The sequence below is a fragment of the Erpetoichthys calabaricus genome, chromosome 16, assembly GCF_900747795.2.
Source record: "Erpetoichthys calabaricus chromosome 16, fErpCal1.3, whole genome shotgun sequence".
Classification (NCBI taxonomy): Eukaryota; Metazoa; Chordata; class Cladistia; order Polypteriformes; family Polypteridae; genus Erpetoichthys; species Erpetoichthys calabaricus.
Genome location: NC_041409.2, coordinates 95,278,232 through 95,295,086, shown reverse-complemented (window position 1 = coordinate 95,295,086; position 16,855 = coordinate 95,278,232). Strand labels below are relative to the sequence as shown.

The 16,855-nt window shown below is 39.8% G+C and overlaps 1 long non-coding RNA gene across 1 annotated transcript; it reads left to right on the top strand.

The window, feature by feature from the left end:
• Positions 1–7,071: 7,071 nt before the first annotated feature.
• Positions 7,072–16,216, top strand: LOC127526019 (uncharacterized). Its single transcript, XR_007933644.1, has 3 exons — positions 7,072–7,135; positions 13,304–13,339; positions 16,184–16,216. It is a non-coding gene; the product is annotated as an uncharacterized LOC127526019 (long non-coding RNA).
• The last annotated feature ends 639 nt before the right edge of the window (positions 16,217–16,855 follow it).

The following is a 16,855-nucleotide window of genomic DNA, read 5'->3' as shown; positions in this document are numbered from 1 at the left end:
TCCTACTTAAATATATGTTTGGAGGTGCCACAGAAGGCATCTACCTGAGTACAAGATCAGATGGGAACCTCTTTACACTGTCATGGCTTTGACCAAAGACCAAGGTGCAAATGCAATAAGTCAGTGATTTCTTGTTTGCTAACAATGTAGCAATTGCCACTCACACTCAACAAGAGATACAAGAACTCATGACTCACTTTGCAGAATCCTGCAATAAGTTTGGCCTCACCACCAATCTGAAGAAGACACAGATTATGGGCCAAGATGTTGACCCAAACCCTTCTATGAGTATCGCTGACTATGAGCTTGATGCAGTCCATGAGTTCACATACTTAGGCTTAACACTCTAGGTTTAGAGAGAGATCAAAGGCAGCTACAAACTTCTGAAGAGCCAATAGCAGGCTTACAGAGAATACCAAAGTGCAGGAGTATATTACCTGCATGAAGAACACATTGCTGTACACCAGTGAGACTTGGAAATGGTGCACAAAATAAGAGTAGCAGCTCAACTCCTACCACGTATGCTGCCTCAGGTGAATGTAATTTAATATCAGTTGGAGAGACAAAGTCACCAACAACACATTGCTCAAGAGCGCAGGCACTACCTCCATCTTCACCTTTCTGAAGAACAGATGTATGTGCTGGTTGGGTCATGTTTTTCTCATGACCGATGGTTACTTACCTAGGGACCTCCTCATTGGAAAACTAGCTTCTAGCAAAAGGCCAACAGGAAGTCCTCAGATGGGCTACATGGATGTCCTCAAACGTGACCTCAAGACTTCAGCTTCAGCATCAGCACTTGCCAGTTGGTCGATTCAGACAGGATTGCCTGGAAGCAGAAGGTGATGAAGGGTCTCTCAAACTATAAGACCAAAGTGATGCAGAAAACCTGGCAATAAGAAGACCCACAGGAAGTCCCATGCTTGATATGTAAGATGTCCCTCAGTGTTCTGTTTCACATGTCCCATTTTACATAAAAGCTGGCCACACTGACAGATTGTGCCAGAACTTTATATTATAGTTGTTTAGTTTTAGTTTAGCTATATTTGTTGAATTTTCAAATATTACAGACCAAGTGGGTGCCATGAAACCACACACTGTAGGAAATTGCTTTTCCTGTATTTGTTCTGGTTTTGTGTTTCTTTTTTTTTGGTAGTTCATCACACTGTCCCGCTGGGTTTTGCAACTATCTATGTGTTTGAGAGACAGCTTGTGTTTAAGTGAAAGGCATTGATCATTTTCTTTTTAAAAAAAATAAATTTCAATTTTGCAAATGATTTTTCCTCATCATCAGTACCCAAAAAAAGAATCCTGCATCTTCACACCTTTTGCAAACATTCTTTATTACGTTTTTTCATAGTGGTAATGTTCTGGAATGTGACTGTCACCATTTGAATTCAGAGACAATAACGATGAAAGTTTGTGACTCTTTTTAGACTTTAAAAAGACAGTCTGTTTGTGTCTCAAGTTTAGGTATCAGTGAAAAACAGCAAACAAGGTACTGGCAGCTTCTCTGTCAGTGAGTAAAGTTGATGTGTGTAAGGCAGTGACCATAAACAAACAAAATGGTCTCACTCTAACTTTTAGCATCTACCTGCATTTATTGTTTCCCTTAGGTGTTAGAGATTTTCTGACTGTTCTACTGACAGGGACTAGGATGACTCAGGCGCCACCAAGAGTGGCAGCCTTTTCAGCAGTTCCATGTACGACTTTATTTTTCTACTTTTATTTTTCTCTTTTTTATTATTATTTATTGATCGCTCCTATCACTTTCTTTTATGTGGATTCGTTCCCTGGACACTCTTACTTTTACAATGTGGGCATGGATTTTTACACGCCGAGGCTCGTCTATTCAAGTACTCAACTTCAAGCGCTGAGAACAAATGCCAGTGCCGGTGCGGTTCCCTATTTACCCGACGAGGTAAGAAGGCGGTATCGTGGCAGCAGAGCCGGCACTAAGCTAAAAATGAAGCGGCTTGCGAGAAAGTGGCGATTTAAGCCTTCGGTGCCTTCTGTGATCCTGGGAAATATGAACTCAATATCAAATAAGATCAACGAACTGGCTTCGCTGGTGAAAAATGTCAGAACCTACAGAGAATGCAGTTTGTTGTGCTTTTGCAAGACGTGGCTAACTACCACCATCCCAGATGCTAACGTGGAGCTACCCGGGTTTAGCACAGTTAAAGCGGACAGAGATGCAAGTACCTGCGGGAAGCACAAAGGAGGAGGTCTAACTCTCTATGTCAATACAAGGTGGTGTAACTCTGGACATGTTAACGTCAAAGTCTCCACTTGCTGCAGGGACATCGAACAGTTGGTCGTAAGTTTGCATCCCTATTACTTGCCCAGAGAGTTTGGACACGTCATTGTTGTTATTGTTTACATCCCTCCTCAGCCGAACATGGAGATAGCGAGGAACATCATCCATTCTGCTGTTGCTAAGTTACAAATGCAGCACCCTGAGGCGCTTGTGCTAATGGCTGGAGATTTTAACCATGTGACGCTGGACAAAACATTACCTGCCTTCTCCCAGTATGTGGACTGTAACACCTGGGGAAATAAGACTATTGACTTACTGTATGCAAACGTTAAAGACGCATACAGCGTCACCCCGCTGCCTGCGCTTGGGAAAGCAGATCATAACCTGGTTCTGCTTCAGCCTCACTACAAACCAAGAGTGAGGGTCCTACCTACAACCACACGCTCATTCAGGAAGTGGTCCCCTGAGGCAGAGCAGGCTCTGAGAGACTGCTTTGGAACTACAGACTGGGATATCCTGCAGGGATCACATAGTGAGAACATTGAGGAGGTTGTTGACTGCACTACTGACTACATCAACTTCTGTATGGACATGGTAGTTCCAGTAAGAACTGTATGCTGCTATGCTAACAACAAGCCATGGATTACAAGTGACATCAAGGGCCTTTTGAACCAGAAGAAAAGGGCTTTTAAAGGCGGTGATCAGCATGAGCTCAAGAGCGTGCAGAAGGAACTCAGAGTCCAGCTCAGGGTGGCGAAGGAGCAGTACAGGAGAAAGCTGGAGCAGAAGTTGCAGAATAACAGCATGAAGGAAGTGTGGGATGGGATGAAAATCATCACTGACTGCAGCTCGAAGTGGGGTGCCACCATCGAGAGAGACGTGAAGAGAGCAAACCAAATGAACAACTTCTTTAACAGGTTTGACCACCCTAACCCACTCTCACCTCAGAGTACTGCACCCTCCACCCATCCTTCTGCTGATACCAGCATAGGAGAGACATCCCCACCCACAATTACAGCAGTGCAGGTGAGCAGAGAGCTGAAGAGTCTTCGTGCCAGCAAAGCAGCGGGTCCAGATGGAGTATCACCACGACTGCTGAAGGTCTGTGTGTCGGAGCTGGGGAGTCCTCTATAGTGCATCTTCAACTTGAGCCTGGAACAGGGGAGAGTCCCGAGGCTTTGGAAAACATCTTGCATCACCCCAGTCCCAAAGGTATCACATCCTAGTGAGCTGAATGACTTCCGGCCTGTCGCTCTGATGTCACATGTGATGAAGACCATGGAGAGGCTGCTGCTTCACCACCTGAGGCCAGAGGTCCAACACGCCCTCGAACCTCTGCAGTTCGCATACCAGGCGAAGGTGGGAGCGGAGGATGCCATCATCTATATGCTACACCGATCACTCTCACACTTGGACAGAGGCAGTGGTGCTGTAAGAATTATGTTTCTGGACTTCTCTAGCGCCTTCAACACCATCCAACCTTTGCTCCTTAGGGACAAGCTGACAGAGATGGGAGTAGATTCATACTTAGTGGCATGGATCGTGGACTATTTTACAAACAGACCTCAGTATGTGCATCTCGGAAACTGCAGGTCTGACATTGTGGTCAGCAACACAGGAGCGCCGCAGGGGACTGTACTTTCTCCAGTCCTGTTCAGCCTATATACACCGGACTTCCAATACAACTCGGAGTCCTGCTATCGTGGGCTGCATCAGGAGTGGGCAGGATGAGGAGTATAGGGACCTAATCAAGGACTTTGTTAAATGGTGCGACTCAAACCACCTACACCTGAACACCAGCAAAACCAAGGAGCTGGTGGTGGATTTTAGGAGGCCCAGACTCCTCATGAACCCTGTGATCGTCAGAGGTGACTGTGTGCAGAGGGTGCAGACCTATAAATACCTGAGAATACAGCTGGATGATAAATTGGGCTGGACTGCCAATACTGATGATCTGTACAAGAGAGGACAGAGCCGGTTATACTTCCTTAGAAGGCTGGCATCCTTCAACATCTGCAATAAGATGCTGCAGATGTTCTATCAGACGGTTGTGGCGAGCACCCTCTTCTACGCGGTGGTGAGCTGGGGAGGCAGCATTAAGAAGAAGGACGCCTCACGCCTGGACAAACTGGTGAGGAAGGCAGGCTCTATTGTAGACATGGAGCTGGACAGTTTGACATCTGTGGTGGAGCGACGAGCGCTGAGTAGACTCCTGTCAATCATGGAGAATCCAGTGCATACACTGAACAGGATCATCTCCAGACAGAGGAGCAGCTTCAGAGACAGACTGCTGTCACCATCCTGCTCCACTGACAGACTGAGGAGATCGCTCCTCCCCCAAACTATGCGACTCTTCAATTCCACCTGGGGGGTAAACGTTAACATTATTCAAAGTTATTGTCTGTTTTTACCTGCATTTTTATTACTCTTTAATTTAATATTGTTTTTTGTATCAGTATGCTGCTGCTGGAGTACAGTATGTGAATTTCCCCTTGGGATTAATAAAGTATCTATCTATCTATCTATCTATCTATCTATCTATCTATCTATCTATCTATCTATCTATCTATCTATCTATCTATCTATCTATCTATCTATCTATCTATCTATCTATCTATCTATCTATCTATCTATCTATCTATCTAGCCCTGCCTTGTGGACTTGTGGTCACTTGAATGTTCTCCTGGTGGCTTTTTGTGTGTTGTATTCAAATCCTTCTATTTTCAACTGCGTTTGTCCTTCATTGAGTCCAGGGGCAGCATCACTCTTAAAAATAAAAGCGCCAGATTGGTCCTTCAAAGTGATGCCATAGGGGAACCATTTTTGGTTCCCAACAGACCCATCCACATGAAGGTTCCAGAGTGAACCCTTTATTTATTTAGATCTGTAACAGGCTCCAGACAGTAAATAACCAGAGACAGATGGTAACAGATTTGTGAAATATCAAAGGGTCCTGTCGCTACACTGAAATAAGCAAAAAAGGGAAGCTGAAGATATTTCTGTCTTTCATGATCTTGTATTCAAGATTACTTGTATGTGCTTACTGTATGTTAAGCATCCCAGAATCCTCCTAAAGCGTAAACACCTCTGTTTAGTACTTTAGTAACTGAACCTTTAACCAAGTATTGTAGACAGAAATTTGTTGGTGGGTGGGCATATATGAATCTAGGTGGGTGAATGAAATTTCACCCAGATAAGATGGTTTATACAACTTGACAACCAGCAGCCAAATGAGGGGGGTCCTGTCATTAAACCCTGCTCAGTAATGTATACACACACAAACAAACTCATGGAATGTTGAATAATACCAACATAAATATCAGAATTGTTTTACATAAAATACATGTTATATATTAGTCATTGTCCAACTCACTATATCCTAACACAGGGTCATGGGGGTCTTCTGTAGCCAATCCCAGCCAACACAGGGCACAAGGCAGGAACAAATCCCGGGCAGGGCGCCAGCCCACAGCAGGACACACCCCCACACACCAAGCACACACTAGGGACAATTTAGGATCGCCAATGCACCTAACCGGCATGTTTTTGGACTGTGGGAGGAAACCGGAGCACCCGGAGGAAACCCACGCAGACACAGGGAGAACATGCAAACTCCACGCAGGGAGGACCCGGGAAGCAAACTCAAGTCTCTTTACTGTGAGGCTGCAGCGCTACCCACTGCGGCACCGTGCCGCCGTATGTTATATATAAAACTGAAAATTTGTTGGGGGGGGCGAGGGCTCTTAGTGGGTGGGCAATTGACCATCCATGCCTACCTTTGGCTATACTACTGCTTTAACACTCCTTGTGCCAGTTAAACAACAAAGACTATATAAGGATTATAAACTGCTGTTACACTTAGCAATGTCTGATTATTAACTGTTTCAAATTGGGAATGAAAACAGTTACTGGGGAGGTATTGCTATGGAGACATTGGATGGTGTTGTGGTTGGATAGACTTCTGGGTGTTTGATTTGCATTTTGATACGTAATACAGCTCTAATAACCAATAACAATATTACTCAAATCATAAGTGATATTTTTTTTCTTTGTTGTATAATTTCTTTAAAGGGCCTTGTGTCTTCTGCTATAACAAAGAGTGAAGCTCCGTTCTTCTCCACAATGATGTTTTAAAGTCAATGCCATATTTGTATACATAACACAACATTACTAGAGTGGGTGTACTTTACTGTTGCCTCTTTTATATACATTCTGCTCTCAGGATACCTTAAATAGATGAATAATTACATCAGACCATGATTATTATGATCTGTGGAGACTTTTTAAAGTAAAATATTTGATAACTATGAATAAACAGTATCATCTTAAACATGCATATATTATTTTTTCAATTGTTTGATTGTAAAGAAAGAAAGGCTTGCATAAAACACATAGCATGAATCAGCACTGGATGGCATGACAGTTCATTACAAAGCACAATCATGCAGACTCTGATTAGACAAATTTAAAATCACCATCAATCTAATACACAAACAGATCCAAGACAAGGGAGGAAACAGGAGTCTACAGAGGAAAGCCACCTGCTCATTGACTTGACCAGGTAATGAACTATGATGTCTTCAAATGGAAAGCAGTAATACTAACCATTGCAACATCATGGCAAAAACAATGGAGCTAAATTCACTTTCAATACTTCAACCAAAAGGTATACATTGAGAATGAGTCACTGACAAAACTGCAATGTGTTTAAAGTGGTTTTCTCTTGAAGAGCATTGTTGGTAGAAATCATTTCCTGTATATTTAAAGACTGCAATTGAAATGTTGTAGAAGTTCTTTAATTTTTGCATCTGCAGCGTTCACTTCTGCTTAAGGACAACTGCAGGATGCAGACTTCTAAATTATACCTCCTGCTTTGTAAGTATGAGACTTAATTTTAAATCTTTAAATTGAAAATTTGTTTCACCAAATTCTTAAGTATTCATTATTGAAATGGATTTGATAATAAAAGTGAAGTATCAATGTAAAAAAGAATATTATAAGCAATTGATAATATGTGAGGTGTGGGCTATTAGAGGAAATTGTTCTGAGGCAAATTGAACAGCATTTTATGGATACACTGTCTCTCCAGTGAAAATTGTTATAAAGCAGCATTTTATAAAACCTTTTACCACTTATGTTGATGTGTTATAATTCAGGAAATTTTAAAGCAACATAGTATCAATGAAAATGTAGTGATGCAAAAGAACAAACCCGAAGTAGAACTGTTTCGGAGAAAACTGACTGTGAACAATATAGAGAAAATTTTAGCAACGTATAGTTTACTTTAGGCAAATATACCGATATTCACAAACAGAATGATAATACCCAGGAGCGAATTAACTGTCAAATGTATAAGTGGAATGATTGGTGCTGCTCATAATCAAGTTCTTCCATGAGAACCCTGAATACCATGAGCACTGATTGAGGTAATTTATGTTAGGTAGAATGCCTAGAGGGGGCTGGGTGGTCTCGTGGCCTTGGGACACCTGCAGATTTTATTTTTTTCCCCAGCCGTCTACAGTTTTTTTGTTTTTTCTGTCCTCCCTGGCCCTCAGACCTTACTTTTATTCTATGTTAATTAGTCTTCCCTTATTTTAATTCTTATTTAGTTTGTCTTTTTTCTCTTTCTTCATCATGTAAAGCACTTTGAGCTGCATTATTTGTATGAAAATGTGCTATATAAATAAATGTTGTTGTTGCTGTTGGTGGTGCTGCTGATCCACATGTCCAAAGACTAAAATTTTACTGTTGGCTCTTTACTATGTGTGTGCAGTTAGCATGGAAGAAATGTGTATGAAGATAATTAATGAATCCGAAATTTGCCCATTATGAGTGTGGGTGTATGTCTATAGTCTGAGATGGGCTGTTGTCCCACACTTGGTTTGTACCTGATTTGCTGCCCTGCTGGTTCCCAAAGCCCTTAATAGATAAATTGGTTATAAGTAACCAGCAAATAGGTTGACATAAAAGTAAGAAAATGCAAAGTCTAGCATTAAACATTTTCTTGTGTGTTCTGTTGTAGTGTTATATAATATGTGTTGATCTAAGTCTTAATTATTTTTAATACAAGTAAACACACTACTTTGCGGTATTAGACATTCTAACTAACAGATTACAGTGCTTGTAAATATTAATTCTGAATGACTGATTCATCTGCTGAACCTAAAGATTTATTACTTGTAGACAGAATAAATGTATATTAGTGTTTATAGCAAACACCCTATTATTTCACTACTTTATATTCTACTTTTAATTGAAAACTGATAAAAAAAATGTAAAAAATAAGATACAAAATTAAACTTGCAATGATGGTTCAAACTTTTTTCTCATTATTTAAAAAAAGCTATTTTTGCAACATCTTTATGATTTTGGACAAAGGCGGTTAAGCTATGAGGTGGAAATCCAGAACAAACAAATCATACATTGTATGTTGTATGTATGAAATAATTTCTTTTGATATTTAGATAAAATATATAAGAGATTATTTTTCATTTTAGTTGCTCAAATGCTGTATTTTACTATTTACGTAGATTATCATTTATATATTGAATTTACAGGACAGCACAGTGTCACAGTGGTTAATTTGTGCTGTTTTCGGGGTTTACCCAGTTGTTGTCTTTATGGAGTTTGGACATTCTATCTATGTCTGTATGGCATTCTAGCCAAATATTCTCCCCCTTACCTAAAATCATGCAAATTAGGTTAATTGGTGACTCTAAATTGGCTCAGTGTAAGTGTAGATGTGTGTGTGTGTTTGTGTGTCTTGTGATGGATTGTCCAGGAGTGTCCCTGTCCAGGGCCGGTGAGGATGATATATGCTTTGCCCTCCACAGCCCTGAATTCAATTAAGTGACTTTGACAATGGTGTTGTATTATTTTACCACACTGACCCCACATCCACAACTGCACTGTGATTGCCGACAGAACTTTTGCCAATAAATGTTAGGAATCAGATTGTTAATTCACTTAATACTGGTATATATGTGCACTTTTTATTCATGTTTTTATTAGTGCCCTGTGGTACTGAGTTGATCCTGTGCCATAACAGGATGCTATGCAGCAAGTCAGTATGGACTTTACTAAAAAAAACTGGTGAACATAAAGGACACATCAGCACTTTCGTCATATCTCTAAGAATCTAAATATGTTGGTACACCTTTATATGCCAATCCAAGTTTAGGTCATTAGTGACCGAAATAAATTCAAAGCTACTGTGCCTCTCTCCAGCATTCCCTTTCATGCAAATGGCATTGTATTTTGCTGTCATTAACTAGGAGGGTGTTGTTCTGATACCACTGTGTTAGAAGGAAGATCTCCTCCATATAAGCTGCTTCATCATTACTGGATGATTACAGATACAAATCTGGTAGCATAAAGGTATTTACTGATGGAGTTTCAACTGTTTGGCTACACAGTTAAAGATAAATAAGGGGGCTGAACATACAACAATAACAACATTTATTTCTATAGTACCTTTTCATACAAGGAAGATAAGATCAGCTCCAACCCTGTCAATTTTTAAATCCTTGCTGAAAACAAGCTGTCTGGCTTTTAGTCACTCATAATGTGTTTTTATGTGGTACAAATTGTTATTTGTCAGCTGTTTATTGTTTTTTATGTACTTTTTGAAGTTTGTTTCTTTTTTTAACTTTTATTTATCTTTGACTTTATTTTCCTAATTTCATGTACGGCATTTTGGAAACCACCTCTGTGGCCTTGAATGTGCTCTATAAGTAAACTTTGACTTGACTTGACTTGAAGATAGAGATAGATAGATAGATAGATAGATAGATAGATAGATAGATAGATAGATAGATAGATAGATAGATAGATAGATAGATAGATAGATAGATAGATAGATAGATAGATAGATAGATAGATAGATACTTTATCAATCCCAATGGGAAATTCACATTCTTCAGCAGCAGCATACTGATACAATAAATAATATTAAATTAAAGAATGATAATAATGCAGGTGAAAAACAGAATGTATCTTTACAAAATATAAAGTAAGAGTTATAAGAGAGAAACAAAATAGCAAGTTAGAAATAGATAGTTATATATAACTAGATAGACAATATATAAAAAAGAATTTATAAAGAATCATTATGCATTTACATAACACTGATATACAAGTAGTAGAATCCTAATTTGAAGATAAGTTTATTAAGTCCAAAATTAAGTCTGATCCTATGGTCAGATGGCTAGGGAGGACAGAATAAAAAAAACCTCCACAGTAATATGCTAGAGAAAAAAATTCTATAGGGGTTCCAAGCCAAATGACCACCCAGCCCCTACTGGGCATTCTACCCAACATAAAGGTGCGAAAGTCAGTCTTATTATTTTTTCATCTTCATTTTAGACAATTTGATGCAGTGAGTCTCATAGACAGTTAAAGTATCTACTTTCATTCCATCATCACAAGTGGCTGCACAGGACTTTGATCAGCTGCTGGTGGCATAAAACGCCACCACAGAGGAACCAGAAAAGAAAACAGAAAAAAGTAGGGATTAATAATGATATTTCATCCATGAAGTATTTGATATTGCAATGAATATATAATCTATTAGAAGTAGAACAGAAATGCAATTATGAAAAGGACAAATTGAAAAAGTGTGTTTTTAATAATTTTTTTAAAATTGATCAGTGGTATTAGCCTGGTATATAGACCCTGGAGTGATGGAGATATGCTCTAGAGAGGAGAAGAATGAAGGTCAGTAGGACCACCAGGACAGAATACATGTGTGTAAATGAGAGGGAAGTCAGTGGAATGGTGAGGATGAGGGGAGTAGAGTTGGTGAAGGTGGAAGGTGGGATCAACAGTACAGAGTAATGGGGATTGTGGAAGAGAAGTGAAAAAGAGAGTGCAGGCAGGGTGGAATGGGTGGAGAAGAGTGTCAGGAGTGATTTGTGACAGACGGATATCAGCAAGAGTGAAAGGAAAGGTCTACAGCAGGGGTGTGCAAAGTCATTCCTGGAGGGCCGCAGTGGCCGCGGGTTTTTGTTCCAACCCAGTTGCTTAATTAGAAAATAATCCTTGCCAATAATTACATTTCATGGCTTGTTAGTGCTTTAACTCTGCTATTTCAAGTCATTCTCAAATCCTAGATTTTTTTTTTTCCATTCTAAAGATATCATCCAAATATTTTGAAGTGTAAAACGGATGGGTAATTCTCAGTCCTTTTTTCTCTTCTCTTTCCTTCCAAGTATTTAATTAAACCAAATAGTGCCTGATAAATACACACAGGCGTAAAGGGTAACAAGCAAAATGGATAACTGCTGGTTTCTTTTGTCATTTGCATCTTCTTGCTAATAAGGAGCAATTAAAAACCAAGAATGCAGCTGTTTAAGACTTAAATAAGCAATAAGGGTTCAAAATCTTAACGAGGAAGATAACTAAAATGAAGCAGAAGTGTTTCTAGAGCAATTTGTGCTTCTTATTAAGCAATTGGGTTGGAGCAAAAACCTGCAGCCACTGCGGCCCTCCAGGAATGACTTTGCACACCCCTGGTCTACATGAAGGTAATGAGACCAGCCTTGTTATATGGGTTGGAGACGGTGGCACTGACCAGAAAGCAGGAGACAGTGCTGGAGGTGGCAGAGTTAAAGATGCTAAGATTTGTATTGGGTGTGACAAGGATGGATAGGATTGGAAATGAGTACATTAGAGGGTCAGCTCAGGTTGGACAGTTTGGAGACAAAGTCAGAGAGGTGAGATTGCTTTGGTTTGGACATCTGCAGAGGGGAGATGCTGAGAATATTGGGAGAAGGATACTAAGGATAGAACGAGAAGGATGCTAAGGATAGAACTGCCAGGCAAGAGAAAAAGAGGAAGGCTAAGAGAAGGTTTATGGACGTAGTGACAGAGGACACACAGGTGATGGGTGTAATAGAACCAGATGCAAAGATATGGAAGAAGATGATCTGCTGTGGCAACCCCTAATGGGAGCAGCCAAAAGAAGAAGAAGATCTTAATTGGAAAAAATGTATTGCCTTGTGGGGTGCTTGTGTTGAGAATCCATTTGTACTGAGTTAAAGCACTAAGAGTTAGTGATCAGTTTTGATTGTACAACAGTCCTTAATGCTGAGTTGTACAGTAGTCTATAAACAATAGCCTCACAAAGCATTCTTATTATCCATTAATGCAACAGAGCAGGTCATAGTCACTTTAGGTTAATAAATTCATTTTTCTTCTCCCATAGTGGAGCATCATGTTTGGTACCTGATGTGCACTGCTACTTAATATATGTGTCCATAAGAAATGTTTCATATAGTTATGACTGGAGACGTATCAGATGTTTGCTTACCAGGAATGACTTTCTCTCTTTTTTCTGTGAATAAACCTTTTACACAGTGCTGGAGGGACTCCTGAAAAACCACCTTTGATAAATGTAGAAACAGATGTTGGTTAAAATATAATTCTACTGGTAAAGTCTGTAATGACTGTGTAATGCAATGTATATAAAAACATACAGGAGTAATCAAAATAAATGACAATATGCAAATGTGTTAATGATGGCAAAGTCAATTTATATTCTATTCCAATAATAATGCATTCATATTTTCAGATCTCTGTTGTCTTATCTGTTCAGTTGAGAAAGTCACATATAAAACTGATTCTTATATTCTAGTTCCTGCATTTTTATTTGAGTGATGAAACAAGCCAATTTTGTCTTATTGTGAATGTAACATATAGATATTAATGAAATCTTTAATGGACATGCATTGAGCAAGCAGTTTGTTCTAAAAAACACATGCACTCTTGCAATAATGAGTCCACAGACTCATAGTTTGATTTGTCTGAATTTCACATGCTTTGTCACTTTTCTTTACTCTTTAAACTGAAATCACCTCCTTGTTTTATTTTTATACCCTTACAATGTTTCCTAACCCCACTTTAGGTCAGGATTGGTCTTCAGCTTTAACATTAGCAGCTCATTCTTATCAAATATGAAGGATGAGAAAACCCATCCGCCCTGATACGTGGAGCATCAAGGAGATGTTTGGTTTCTTTCTCAGGTTCTTTTTTTCTTTTTTTCAGGTCTGGTTGCTGTGATGACTTCAGCCCAGAATGAACGTAAGAGAACAAGTTTTCCATTTCGTCCACAAACTTGCACACACAGTCTGAGTCTCACACTCATTTCTGCTCATCTTGCAGTGTTTCCAAATCTAAATCTTGATTTATCTTCACTTCTTCTATGACCTTTTCTTTAATTTGAGGGACCTGCTGATTATGGATTGAAAAGGGCCTGCTAGAAATATCTTGTGCATGGCCTACTTTTTTGGTTTTGGTTTCCATCCTTTCAAGCCAGCCTTTTAGCATTTTCTCAGTGGTTGTGGCTTGACTTCTTTTTTGTTTTGTGGAGGACATCCATAACTTGTCAGGCAGAGAACCCTGTAGCTTCTCTGACAGTATTATAGTCCTGTGAGCCAGCTGAAGGGCTTTTCTGTTTATTTTTTTGTTTTTGTTACACCATCTATGATGTTTAATTTTTTCAGTGTGGTGGAATAGAACAAGCCATCAGCCACTACATCATGTTTGTCTTTGAAGCCCCCTTCTTGATGGCAGTCGTTCTCCTTCCGTGTCCTTTGTTCTCAGTCTGTTGATTGTTCTCCAGCATGAAGCCACTACACCCTGCAGGTCCACACAGCTGCCCTGCCCTCAGCCATCAGCAGTCAGAGTGCCTTTAAACTTGACTAACTTCCTTTTGCAATGGTTAGTGCATGGCCCCTTTAAAATTTTAAAAAGTTTCATTCTAATTAAGACTCCTGAGTTTTGCCCAATTGCAGCTCCACATCACTTCACTGCTTTTCCCCTCATGTTAAAGCTTCTTTATCTTAACTGAACTCTCATTTTAAGTGTATGTTACAGACACTGTGTTCTAGTGAGTCTGTTTTGGAAATATATAGCATTGAGAGTGTGTGAATTCTTTGTTAACAGCTCTAAATTTTATTTCTTTTTTTTCATTTTTTATATGGTGTGGACGTTTGGGGGCACTTTTGCCCAGTGAAACCCAACAGACAGATGCTCTGGACACAAACGTAAAAGCACCAAGCCGATTTTTTAATCTTCTTTGAAGCAATAGTGCCTTCAAAGCACCACGTCCACCAAATACACAATAAACAATACAATAACTATAACAATTCTCTCCTCCTAGCAGCTCTGTCACACTCCCTCCCAACTCTGGTTCTCTTGCTGGGTCTCCACTAGTCCTTTATATAGTCCTTGACCCGGAAGTCCTTCCGTCCATGTGATTCATCAGCACTTCCAGGTCAGGTGGAGACTTATATTTTCTTCATCCCGGAAGTACTTCTGTCCTTCCATCCCCATGATTTGGGAGTACTTCCAGGCTATGTGGGAAATAAAAATCCCTGTGTCTCACCCGACGGCACCCATGGTACTCAGCAGGACTCCATCAGAGAACTCCAAACAGCCAAACTCCATCTCCCATAGTGCCCTGCGGGAATCCGGGGCACCGCTAAGCTGCAGGGAAGTCGCCATCTAGCGTCCTGGGTGTGTCGGCTCAACCCGGTTGTCCATCACAATGGCTAGAATATAAAGGAAGAGTTGCTTTGGAAAAAAAAAACCAGAACAAAATGTTAAAGTGTATAAAATCAAAATCTAGTAGATGAAAACCCCAGCTCTGTCAACAAAACAAAGTGATGAAGCATAACTCAGTGGGGGTGGTTTAATGGTATTGTGGGCAGAGCTAATGCTAATGCGTCATAGTTTCAGGGCTCAAATCACAGCTCAGCCTTTGCAGTTTGACCTTTTTTCCTATGCCTGTGCAAGTGTATTTAAGGTTCCCTTCCATTTCCAAAAAGTATGTTGAATAGGTCTGTTGATGGCTCTAAAATACAGTAACACTATACGACTCTGTGTGGATGTGTGCAAAAATGTGTTTTGTAGTGACATGGTGCTTTGTTCTAATTTAGCTGCTGACTACATTGTCTTGTAGTCTTTGCATTTGGTAAAACAAAAAGCTTGACCCATTTTGTAAAAAAAAACTACCACTACCGGTAGACAGATCTTCTTGGATTTACTCAAAGGTGGGGGTCCCATTTGATCATACCCAGCATCTCTACTGGTGCAATGATGACTGTAGATTGTAAATCACCTACTGGCTTCCCAGGTGAATTCTTGTAGTGTTGGCAGGTTACGCAGATCCTTAACATGTGGTGTATGACATCACTGTGGCAACACAATATTAAATATGTGGATGAAAAAACCCTATTGTGTGCTTTTCGAAAAACTATTTTTCTTATTTTTGTTCTCCTGGTTAAGAGCTTTTAACTGTCCTTATGACTTTTGATTTTTTGCCTTTTATTAATAGTTCCCTAGTTGAAATCTTTGCCTGCTTCTCACCTGTGTCTTTTCTCCTGATCCCTTAATCTTTCTTCATCCTGAAGCAATTGTAGAAAGTTCTTTGTGTGCAGATCCATATCCGGGGCTGGTTTCATTAATTGATAGGTTTGGCAAATTCACTCTCTTGTGATGAAAACTCTTAGGTGAATGGTGTAGTTAAGAGCAAATAGTACTGCAGAGTGCAGTTCTGTGAGCCTTCCATGGTTTGTCCTTTATTCCGATAAAGTCATTTCAATGGTTTATTCCTGTGCATTCCTGACATAAACTGTTTATTCACCTCAGAGGTGGAGAGTCTGACAACTCCTCATGCAGAATACATGGACCATTAAAATATCTGTCATTTAGATAACTTTTCTGCGGTGGGTTGGCACCCTGCCCAGGATTGGTTCCTGCCTTGTGCCCTGTGTTGGCTGGGATTGGCTCCAGCAGACCCCCGTGACCCTGTGTTCGGATTCAGCGGGTTGGAAAATGGATGGATGGATGGATAGATAACTTCTTCATTTTCTTTCCAATTTTGCACAACTTTCTAAGATTCTCTTCTTCTTTTTGTTTTAGGGAACACCTCAAACGTTTCCTCGAAGAAAACAGGTAAGACGGCCTGGTTTGAATTCCTGGCTTTGGTTGATGCTGTTCAGGCATAACAATCTGGTTTCCTCTTTCCATTTTTTTCATTGAGTTTATGATTTTGGCTTTTACCCCTGAGATTGATTTCTGATTGTTTGTCCTTTTATAAGAAAATGAGAGTGAGTTTTTATTAACCTAATTTACCTAATTTAATAATAAATATGAGTTACAGTGATGAATTATGAATTTTTACTGAATGGTTTGTGATATTTGAGTTGGACTTAATATGAGAACAAATAAATCTTTATAAGCTTTGAAAACAGCCCAGGATGGCTCCAATTCTGTCTATGGGAGTAAGTGGTAATATTTACTGTAAGTATAGCAGTGATCAACATCACTGCTTGGCAGGTTCAGAATTCATGGTGCAAATCTCAGTAAAGTCCTTGCAGTACGAGCTCAGCACCTTTGTCTGTGCGGGTTTTCTTAGGATATTTGAATTTTCTTCCATATCCTAAAAATGTGAAATATCTGGTAGTTTATGGCAAAAACCTAACACTGTATGATCTGAGTGTGTGTGTGTCTGCAAGAGTGATATGTACTGAATTGGTCCTCGATTCAAGTTTGTTTCAGAGCTTACATCTGATGCTGTTTTCAAATGCTCAG